The following is a 12,118-nucleotide window of genomic DNA, read 5'->3' on the forward strand; positions in this document are numbered from 1 at the left end:
GTGAAAGTTTTCACAATTCTTGAAAAGGTTTTAAATTTTTTGGTTTGAAATCTGCATTTTGTTTTAAATTAGGCTATCATTTCATTTCTACAATTAATAATCGTGCAATTGTTATCTATACATCAAAATTTTAAGGAAATTTGTAGATTTTCCTAAAACTTGTAGGAAAAATTCAATTAATTTTGAAAGATATTTAGAAGTTGTGAATAAACACAAAAAATTAAATCAGAAAAAATTTTAAACAGCTTCTAGATTTCTCAAGATTTTAAAATAAAATTTTGAAGCTTTTCAAGGACTTTTAAACTATTTAAAATAAAAGTCATTTAAATCTACTATAAAAAGTGTTTTTTTTTTAAAAAAGTAAATTTTTTCATGTTTAATGTTTCTAGCTTAAAATTTTGTATAATAATATAATTTTGAACATTTCGGAGTTCATTGGTTGATTTTTGAATTTATAGCATTGAAAATGATAGTGTAGACTTATATTTATCGAACAGAATTTGAATCTTCGACCTACATAGTTTATAAAACTTAAAAATTCCAAATTTGACAGCTTTAAATTTTAATTAAAATTTTTAATTTAAAATTATTCGAGTGAAACGTGTTTGTACTTTATACGTGTAAATTATTGAGCAATTGAATACAATGTTTTTAAATGTTTTTAAATTAAAAAAAAACGTTTAAACATCAATTTAAATATTTAAAAATTCAAGAATTCCATTTCGAGTGCTTTAATTCATAGTTTATTTTTTACTATTTCGAACAGAAAAATGTTTAGCTTTAGAGTTTTAATTTTTTATCGTCACCTGTCGCCACCCTGTTATAGTACCCAAATTATTTTTATTTAAAAGAAATATATTTCCCCATTTTCGTAAAAAATCTCTTCTGTTTTTACAGTATTTTGGCCTCAGAATAATTGCAGGGTGTTCGCTGGACCGGGAAATGACAGTGCATTTTTTACCGTATTTCAAAATTTTTTTAGTTTAAAAATTTTGTATTTCACATTTTTGTTTTGAAGCTTACATTTTTAATTTAAACAATTTTTAAATGCGTGTGACTGAAAGTTTATACACTATTTTCAACATAAAAATAACTTCATAATAATATATTCTTAATTAAAGGATTTTATTAAATTTAAAATATTGTTTCAGTCTAAAATATTCAATTTGAAATTTTTAATAAAAAAAAGATTAATTATTGAATATTTAGCAATATTTAAATTTTTATTTAAGACAAGTAAATTCAAACCAAATATTTAAAAGTAAAGAATCTTAAACTGAATTGTTTGACACAGAAAACCTGGAATCGTTAAAATTTCGAAGAGCCTTTAAACCTTGAACTTTACAATTTTAATTGTTGTATTTGGAAAATGCTTAATTTGTAAGTGAGATTTAAAAATTTTTATGTATAATTTATAAATGAACATTTTTAGAAAAAATTTGAATAATTTTAAAAGATATTTAGGAGTTTAAAAAGAATTAAAAATTATCATGCAAATTTTAGAAAGTTTTCTTAAAATCTTCTAGAATCTTTTTTGAAAATTTTGTTTAAATCTTTGAAAAACTTTTTAAATATTCTTTTAAAATAATTTTTCAAAATGAAAAGTTATTTTTAATTTTCCTAGGAATCTTAAGAAAATATTTTTATTCTCAAATTACTCAAATTTCGCCAACAAATAATATATGTTCAATTGTTATTTATAGATCCAAATTGTAAAGAAATTTTCTAATATTTGCAGGATTTTCTGAAAATTATAGAAAAAATTCAATTAATTTTGTTAAATATTTAGAAGTTCTCAAAAAATTTCCAAAATAATTTTAAATTTAAAACCAATTATAGAATAATTGAATACATAATTTTTTAATTAAAAACTTTTACAGTTTAATTTTAAACGTTCAAAATTTAATTTTCTAGTTCCACTTTGAGTGCTTTCATTTAAAGCTCAGTTTTTATTACCTCAAGTGGAAATTTTTTTAGCTTTAGTGTTCTATTTTTTTAATTGCATTGACCGTGAAAAATTTTGCGAATCGGGAAAAAACCAGGAAATGACTGGGAATTTATTTCGTCGATTAAAACGACCAAAAATTGTTTAAAAATTGTAGGGTTCTTTAAAAGATGCCAAGGAATTTTTAATTCGTTTCAATACTTTTAAAGGATGCCAATTGGTTTAAAAAGTGTTTTGGTATTTTGTTTTTAAACTCAAAAAATTTGTTAATACGTTTCAATAATTTAAAGGAATACCAATTGGTTAAAAAATAGTTTGGGTATTTTTAAGAATTTTCAAGATCTTTATAAAATTTTAAGGAATTTTTAGTGTTTTCGAAGTTTTAAGACGTTTTAATAATTTAAAGGGATGCCAATTTGTTTTAAAAAATGTAGGGTTTTTTTAAACTCCAAGGAATTTTCAAAAACTTTACAATGTTTTAAGTGATTTTAGGGTATTTAAAAATATTCGACGGAGTTTTAAATACGTTTAAATAATTCCAAGGAATGTCAAATGATTTTAAAAAATGAGAGTATTTTAAAAGATTCCAAGAATTTTTAATCAATTTTAATAAATTGAAGGGATTTAAACAGATTTTAAAGGATTTGAAATATTTTAAGGAATTTTACAAGATAAAAAGAGATTTTACAGAGCTTTAAAAAGTTTCATGGTTTTTGAAAATTCCGAAGAATGTTCTTTAATAAATTTTTGAAGGGTTTGAAAAGTTTTCAAAGTATTTGAAATGTTTTAGCTTATTTAAAAAAATTCAAAAAATGTTTAATATAATTCATTTTTCTAATCCTAGAAATTTTCAAAGGCTTCAAAAGTTTCAAGGGAATTCAACATATTTCAAAGGATATCAAATATTTCAACATATTTTAAATATCTTTAAACAGTATCAAGAAATTTCAAAACATTTCAAAGAATTTAGGATATTTTAAAACATTACAAGCAGTTTTAAGTAGGTTTCAATAATTTGAAGGGAAAACAGATTTCAGGGTATTTCATTAAATTTCAAGGAATTATTAAGATAGTAAATGAATTTCAAGGAATTTCAAAAGATGTGAAATATTTTATAGTATTTAAAAATATTCCCAGCAATTTTTAAAAGATTTCCATCATTTGAAGGGATTCCAAAGTATTTTAGGATTTTAGGGTATTTTTGTAATATTTCAACAAATTTTGAAGATCTTCAAAGACGTTCAAGAGATTTCAAAATGTTTCAAAGGATTTGAAATACGTTATGGTATTTAAAAAAATTCCAAGAATTTTTATTAGATTTCCATAATTTGAAAGGATTTCAAAATATTTCAAAGGATTTAGAATATATTAGGGTATTTTAAAATATTTCAAGAACTTTTAATAAATTCAAATAATGTGAAGGTATTCTAAAGGATTTTAAATATTTTAGGGTATATTAAAAAATTACAAAGAATTTTTCGAGATCTTTAAAAAGTTTCCAGGGATTTAAAAATTTCTAAGGTATATCTAGAAATTGAAAGGAATTAATAAGATCTTTTAAAACTTTTAAGGTATTTTAAAAGTTTTAAAAGGAATTCAATTGAAAAAATTCCAATCAAAAAAAAAGAACCATTGTTTAATATAAAGCAATATTTAACTGTTCAAAATAGTTTTATATAAAATAGTTTTAAAAGAATATTTAAAAAGATTTTTAAAAAATACAAATTTTGATAAATGAATAAAAATTAATTCGATTCGAGAGTGAATGGCCTCTCGGATATTTCATCAAATTCTTTTGAATTCCTTTGAATTTTGCGAAACTCATTCCAAAAATACCGAATTCCATGCATTTTTCAAATGTTTTCAGTTCACTTGATTTTTTTTACCTTGGATTTTTTATGAATATCACCAATTTTTCTCATTCAAGGCCTCTTAATTTATTCCAATTTTACTAAAATCAGTCTGAATCCCTTTTAATGTATCCTAAATTCTTTTCAAATCTTTGCAACTCCCTAGAGGCCTAGAGTTTTTAAATTCATTTGAATTCTTCTAAATTTATTCAATTCTACTAATTTAATGAATTTTTTTATTGTTTTGGTTATTGTTTAATGCATCCTAAAGTCTTTTTAACTCATCTTAAATTCTTAGGAATTTTATCCATTTCTTTTCAATTCCATTGAATGTTTCCAAACGCATTATAAATTTACTGAATCCAATGAGCTTTTAAACATTCTAAAATTGTTTTTAATTTACTTGATTTTTTTAAAATTCTCCTCGAATTTTCATGAAGATCATCGAGTTCTATTCATTTCTCTTTAATTCCTCCAAATTCACTCCAATTTTTCTGACATCAATAGCATTTTCTTGATTAATTTTTTTTTCTTTACAATTCATTTAAGATTCATTCTGAATTCTTTTAAATTCTCTTGAGTTTTAGTAATTCACCTAAATTATACTCAATTTAATTGGTTAAAAAAAATGGTTTTAGTTTTTGTTTACTTCGTCCTGAGTTGCTTTAAACTTACTTTTAATTCTTAAAAATTTAATCAAATTTGTTTGAATTTCCCTTTTACTCCAGTTTTACCGAAATCTATTGATTTTTAAAAATTGTTTCTAATTCTTTTGAACTTGAATTATTATGAATTCAATCTATTCTACTGAACACAATTAATGTTTTAATTGCATTGAATTCACTTGATATTTTTTAATTTACTTTGAATTTTTATGAACATCATCAAATTCTTCTCATCTCCCTTTAATTCCTCTAAATTCACTCTCAAATTTGAGTGTAACGAATAGAATTTTTTGTAATAAAATTTGTTTCAATTCAGTAGAAATTCATCCTGAATTCGTATTCATGTATTCTGAATTATTTTGAATTATTTTTAATTCTCTTGAGTTTTCTTAATAAACCTGACGTCATTTAAATTCATTCGGAAATCACTATACATTTTTATTAAATTATTTTTAAATCTTTTCAATTATATTCAATTGTTTTCAGTTCTTTAATGTTTTTGAATTTCACCTGAATTCAATCAGTTCTACTTAACTCAATTCATTTTTTAATATCTTTAAATTCACTTTATTTCTTGTATACTCCCTGAATTTTTATAAACATCGAAATCTTCTCATTTTCCTTTAATTCCTCTAAATTCACTCAAATGTTACTAAAATCATTCGACCTTTTTGGATTAAAAATTTTTTTAATGCATTTGAATTTATGTGAAATTCACCCTGAATTCTTCAATGTATTTTTTTGTTTAATTTATCATGTGTCTTTTAAACTTAATATGAATTCTTAGAAATTTTATCAAATTCTTTTGAATTTACTTTTCACTCCAATTTTACTGGTCCATGAAATTTTTTCCTTTAAATTTGTTTGTAAATCTTTTAAATTCATTTCAAATTAACCCTGAATTATTTTAAATTATTTCCAATTCTATTCAATTCTTTTGAGTTTATGTAATTCACTTGAATTCTTGTAAATTTCATCAATTCTACTCAATTCAATTGAGTTTTTAATTGCTTTCAATTCGCTTGATTTTTTAATTCACCTTTAATTTTTATAAACATCATTAAATTCCTCTCATTTCCCTTAAATCCTCTAAATTTACTCTAATTTTAGTAAAATCAATGGATTAAATTTTTTTCAATTCTTTGATATTGAACTTGAACTGTTTTCCAATCTTATCAATCGGTTACTTTTTAATTTTTTTTAATTCTAAAGAACATTAATCTCTTTAGTTGTAAAAAATGTTACAATATTATAATTTTGGTCTTTTAATATTAATAGTGAGGGAAAATGAAAAAATCAGGGAAAATCCAGGAATTTTGGAAATTAAATTTCGCGGCTAACCTCTATTGTAAAAAATGGAATCAAGTTTTAAATGCCGCTCTATTATCATTCTTATCGCGTAATCCAATGATCAATTTAATACTCCCAATAGAATTGGATCAATCTTATCGATCTCCAAAGTAAATTGCGATTTTGTCATTCGATTTTTTTTTAATATTTTCCCAGATAGCGGAATTTTACAAGCTGAATAAATTATCGAAAATAATTTTGCGAAGGCTAGATTAATAAAAATGAATCACTGTTATCGGATCGATATTTTTGTCTGTGATGAGATTAGATTCGTCCACTGATCGGTTCGATACTTTGAGACCATCAGTATAAAAAAACATTCGATGAGAAAAATCTGAAATACATTTTTAAATAAAGGACATTTACAAGATTATTATTTGTATAAACAACCTGATAAGGTTCGAGAAGTTTTTTTAAATCTTAAAACCTTGAGAAATCTGTGCCTCTTAATCACCCCTTGAGAATTATATCGATAGTTGATCAAATCAATATCTCTGATTCTTGTGTAATTTATAAGAGAATTTTTTAATAAAAATAGTTGAAGATTAAAAACTATTTTCTAAATTTATTTAATTAGAGTTTTTTAAAAAAGAATAACTTACGATGGGATTTTAAGGACTATTAATCGATCCAATATATTTCTCACAAAAAGCGTCCTCCACATAACGAATATTTTGGATCGTTTTTACGATCCTTAACACTACTTTAAGCAAAAAAATTTTAAGGAAAAATTGTTTATTAGTAGTTGTTATTTTATTTTTTTTTTACTAATAACCGAAAAAAATTATTTAGGAAGACAAAGAACGGTTCGAAACTTTCGATAACCAATGTCCAACACTTACTGGAACTTCCTGTCATGCCTAGTTGTTCTGATATCACTGATAACGTGAAAGTCCACTCGGTTGCACTCTTGACAATACTTTATTAATTACTCTGACATACACCCACTCATCCATACATTTTTTTGCAAATTCTATTTTTCAAATATTTCAGATTATAAAACAAGAATTATTTATTGAGTCGACTAAAAAATCCTTAAAAATGAAATTGCAGACACTGTTATTTCCCGAGCAGTTTATAATATTCCAGACTTAAAATTTCCCGAATAATAAAATTACAGACAGATAAAATCAGCGAATAATAAAATTCTTAAGTGATAAAATTCCCGAACAGTTTATAATATTACCAAATTGGAAAATTCCCCCAAAAAATAAGATTCCCAGAAAGCTTATAATATTGACGAATCGGAAAGTTCCCGAATAATAAAATTCTCGACAGTATATAATATTTCCAAATTTGAAAATTCCCCAAAATTAAGATTCTCGGGCAGTTTATAATATTACCAAATTGGAAATTTTCCGACAGTTCATAATATTGCCAAATTGGAAAATCCGCCAAAAATAAGATTCCCGAACCGTTTATAATATTGACGAATTGGAAAATTTCGGAATTTTAAAATTCTTGAATAATAAAATTCCCAAAGAGTTTATAATATTACCAAATTGGAAAAGACCCCAAAAATAAAATTCCCGATAGTTTTTAATATTGTCCAGTTGGAAAATTTCCCAAAAATAAGATTCACGAGCAGTTAATATTATTGACGAACTGAAAAATTCCCGAAAAATAAAATGCTCGGCAGTATGTAATGTTGCCAAATTTGAAAATTCCCCAAAAAATAAGATTCCCGGACAGTTTATAATATTGACGAATTGGGAAGTTCCCGAATAATAAAATTCCCGAACAGTTTATAATATTACCAAATTGGAAAATCCGCCAAAAATAAGATTCCCGAACCGTTTATAATATTGACGAATTGGAAAATTTCGGAATTATAAAATTCTTGAATTATGAAATTCCCGAACAGTTTATAACATTAAGAAATTGGAAAATTCCCGAAAAATAAATTCCAGAACAGTTTATAATATTGACGAATTGGAAAATTCTCTAAAAATAAAATTCCCGAATAATCAAATTCCCAAACAGTTTATAATATTACCAAATTGGAAAAATCCCCAAAAATAAAATTCCCGATAGTTTATAATATTGCCAAGTTGGAAAATTCCCTAAAAATAAGATTCCCGAATAACAAAATTCTTGAATAATAAATTTTCCTAGTAATAAAATTACCGAACAGTTTATAATATTACCTAATTTGAAAATTATCAAATTATAAAAATCCGAGATAATAAAATTCCTGAATAATAAAATTCCCGAATGATATAAATTCCGAGCAGTTTGTAATATTACCAAATTTCAAAATTCACAATAAATAACATTCCCGAGCAGTTTATAATATTACTGAATATTGGAAAATTCCCTAAAAATAAAATTTCCGAATAACCAAATTTTTGAATAATAAAATTCCCGGATAATAAAATTCGCAAACAGTTTATAATATTACCAAATTTAAAAAGGCCCTAAAATAAAATTCCCAAACAGTTTATAATATTACTCAATTGGAAAATTCCCTAAAAATAAAACTCCGGAACAGTTTATAATACCTACCACCAAATTAGAAAAGTTCCCAAAAGTAAAATTCCCGAACAGCTTATAATATTACTGAATTGTAAAATACGCGAATAATAAACTTCCCGGATAATATAATTCCCGAATAATAAAATTCCTGAACAGTTTATAATATCTAAAAATTGGAAAAATCACGAAAAATAAAACTCCCAAATTAAACAATTCCCGAATTATAAATTTCCATAATGTTAAAATTACCGATTGATAAAATTCCCGAACAGTTTATAATAATACCGAATTAGAAAATTTCCTAATAATAAAATTCCGCAATTAAAAATTCTCGACTAATAAAATTTCAGAATTATAAAATTACCGATTGATAAAATCACCCAAACGATAAAATTCCCGAACAGCTTATAATATTAACAAATTGAAAAGTTCCCGAAAGTTTATAATATAACCGAATTTTAAAATTCCCGAATAATAAGATTCTCGAATATTAAGATTGGGACGACTACAAAATTCCGAAAAATGAAATTCCCGACACTGTAAAATTTTCGAATTCGAAAATGCACGACATAAAATTGCCGAAATATAAAATACCTGAACTAGAAAGCCCCCGAATTATCACATTTCCTAATTTAAATAATTTTAAAAAAATTAATAAATATTATTTATTTATTAAAAATACAGTCAAATGTTTAAAAAAGCTAATGTTCATAGTTTTTTAAATTGTCGTTTTAATTAAAAATAAGAATTCTATGAAATTGGTCTAAGAACATAAATATAAATACAAGTGCACCTCAAGTGAAACAAACATTTCTCCCTAAATTTTCTCAGAAACTAATAAAATGTTCCAAATAAACTTTGCAGTATTCAATTCAGAACTGATTTTTCTCCAGATTACTTTTTTTTATATTAAAAATTCGATTTTTGAGAACGTCATTCAGAAATACATTTTGTTCAATTATTGTTATTTTAAATACAAAGAATTAATTAAAAAGACTTATATCACTAAAAAAAATTATGTGATTGCGTGATTTTTTTAATTGTTTAAATTCGGGAATTTTATAATTCGAAAATTTGATAATTTAGATATTTTACAATTCGGCAATTTTCTAACGGAACTTTTTTTTATTTTGAAATTTTCCAATATGGTGATATTATAAACTGTTCGGGAATTTTATTATTCCCGATTTAAAAAAATTTAAGAAAAATTTGAAAAATTTTAAATGATATTTAAAAGTCTTGAAACAATTTTTAAAAATACTCTTAAATTTGAAAACATTTTAAATAAAAAGTATATTATTTAAGGCTTTAAAATAAAATTTCTAAGAATTTTGAAAAGCTTGAAGAAAATAAATATTTCTTCAAGATTAAAACGAAAACTTAACTTTTTCCTTTTTTTTTTTGTTATTGCAAACTTAATTTTAATAGTATATTTTCAAATATTATAAAGAATCCAAAATTGTTAAAAAATAATTTGAATGGTTTAAGGAACGATTTAAAAATGCTGAAAAATAAAATCCCGACACTGTAAAATTCCCGAATAAGAAAATCACAGAAATTTGTCGAATTATAAAATTCCTCAATATAAACAATTAAACATTTTTTATAAGTAAACATTGAAATAATTTCATTTAAAAAGTAAAAGGTTGAATGATTTAAATTCAGGAATTTTCTCGTTCGGGTATTTTACAATCCAGCAATTTTCCATCGAAAATTTTATTATTCGGAAATTTAAGAATTCGGGCATTTTATTAATCTGGAATTTTATTATTCAAAAATATTCGAATTACGGAATTTTATTACTCGGGAATTTTAGTGTCGAGCATTTTCAGTTATTCCCAGAAATGTTGGTACCCGTAACTAGGGCCTTTTTAAAAATTTAAAGTTTTTCAACTGCTGTTTAAATTTAAAATAAAAATAATTGAAAAAAAAAACAGATTGCTGGATGAAAAATTTTTTTTGAGAACGTGCATGGTATTTTATTTTAATTCGAAAAGAAAGTTCGCAAAAATCGAATTTTCATTTTTTTTTTAAATCAAATAAAACAAAAATTTCGAGATAAACCGGAGCTGAATTTAATTCTGCAAATTTTTCTTTGGCTAATATCCTATAATATTTTATTTTTAATAAATAAATAATATTTATTTTTAAAAAATTTCTTTAATTGTGTGAATAAGGGTATTTTCTTGTTCTAATATTTTATAATTCGGTCATTTTCTTTCGGGAATTTTCCAATTCGGTTATATTATAAACTGTTGGGGAATTTCATTATTTTAGCATTTTCCAATTCCGTATATTCTTGCAATTTTATAATTTCGGGAATTTTCTTTTCCGAATATTATGTTTTTTTTGTGAATTTTATTGTTCGGGATTATCAGCCATAAACAATAAAAAGATTTTTAGTTTAATAAATAATTTTTATTCATTAAGAATAAAATAATACAATATTTGGACGAAATAGAAAAATGTTGTTTAAAAATTCCGAGCTGAAAATTCTCGAACAGTTTATAATAAGAATTTGAAGATTCCCGACCCAAAATTTGCTGAATTATAAATTATTCAAATTAAAAAATTTCCAAATTTAAACAATTGTTTTAAGGGAAGTATAAAGTTCGGTAAACGTACCGAAAAAATGTGGCGATTTGCACCGAAATTTCGGTACATTTTTAATCAAAAAATGTACGCTTAAAAATACAAATCTAAAATAGAAAATGTTGTCAAGCAAAAGATTTTCGACTTACGCAGTATAAACTAAATTATATCATAATTAAAAAATGTAACAATCTCACCAATAAAATATAAATATAAAAATAAATATACAATTTAAAAGATTGTTGAAATCGAACTTTTACAGATTTTTTCTAAAGTTTATATAATTCCCGGTTAAATAATAAATTTACTGTCATTTACCGTTCCAGCAGCCTTCCTGCTTTTTGTATGAAAATTTTTCGAGATTTTTAATTTTATAAATTCAGGACTTTTCTTTTTCGGGAATTTGAATAATTTTAAAGTTTTGGAAATTTTATTTTTGCGGATTTTTTATTCGTTGTCAAAACGTTGTATAATTTAAAATATACTTTATTTATTAAAAAATCTTAGAGGCTGAAATGATTAAATTTACAGAAAAGTGTCTATTAAATTTCATTTTGAAAATGTTCATTCTTCAAATATGTCAAGTTCAATACATGTCAATAAATATTTTTCGAGTCCTTTTAGAAGGATACTAAAATAATAATTTTGTTATAATAATTATTCTTATTAAATAAATCCCCAAGGTCTTATTCTTAAATTAAATTAAAGTGGAGCCAAAACAAAAAATAAGAAGATTTTTATACTTCATCCGAAGTGCGCAGTTTTCCTTCTCATTTTCATACCTGTTGCTCCTCAAGAAAATCCGACGCTTGGCGTCCTCCTCCACTTTCTAATTTTTCTCCCTCCGAAGCATTAAAAATACTTTTTCACCACTTTAGAAGCACATACACTCAAAAATAAATCAACCCTTCAATCTCTTCACTGTGAAAAATGAAGAAAAACTTTTTTCCAGCATTTCCTTTGAAATCGACGCAAAAAAAAATATTAAAAGAGCAAAGTACGGAGCTTCGTTTCTGATCTGGCAGGACAGAATACGCGAGACCATGTGCTTCTTGAAAGGAGAAGAAGATATCTGTGGGACTACAGACTACCCCCACAAAGAAGACTCGGAAATAGCATGGCCAGGCTTTATGGAACCGTGGAGACCCTTCAATACATTCAAGAGGCACTTGGGTTTTCACACAGACTCGCACACACATAAACATGCACATGCTTTGAAATCTGGGCCTTTTGGGTTCTGG

The 12,118-nt window shown here is 24.4% G+C and overlaps 1 protein-coding gene across 3 annotated transcripts in view; it reads right to left on the reverse strand.

Moving 5' to 3' along the window:
* Positions 1–11,909, reverse strand: part of LOC117172329 (tyrosine-protein phosphatase 10D) — a 77,043-nt gene extending 65,134 nt beyond the window's left edge. Inside the window, exon 1 of one of the 3 annotated variants that reach the window (XM_033360123.1) lies at positions 11,660–11,909. The gene's annotated coding sequence lies outside the window, so the exon portion shown is untranslated. Of the gene's footprint in view, positions 1–6,412; positions 6,616–6,652; positions 6,699–11,659 lie in introns of those variants that run through there. The other 2 variants (XM_033360122.1, XM_033360121.1) reach the window with 2 other exon arrangements.
* Positions 11,910–12,118: the final 209 nt, after the last annotated feature.

This window comes from Belonocnema kinseyi, chromosome 5 (assembly GCF_010883055.1).
Source record: "Belonocnema kinseyi isolate 2016_QV_RU_SX_M_011 chromosome 5, B_treatae_v1, whole genome shotgun sequence".
Taxonomy (NCBI): Eukaryota; Metazoa; Arthropoda; class Insecta; order Hymenoptera; family Cynipidae; genus Belonocnema; species Belonocnema kinseyi.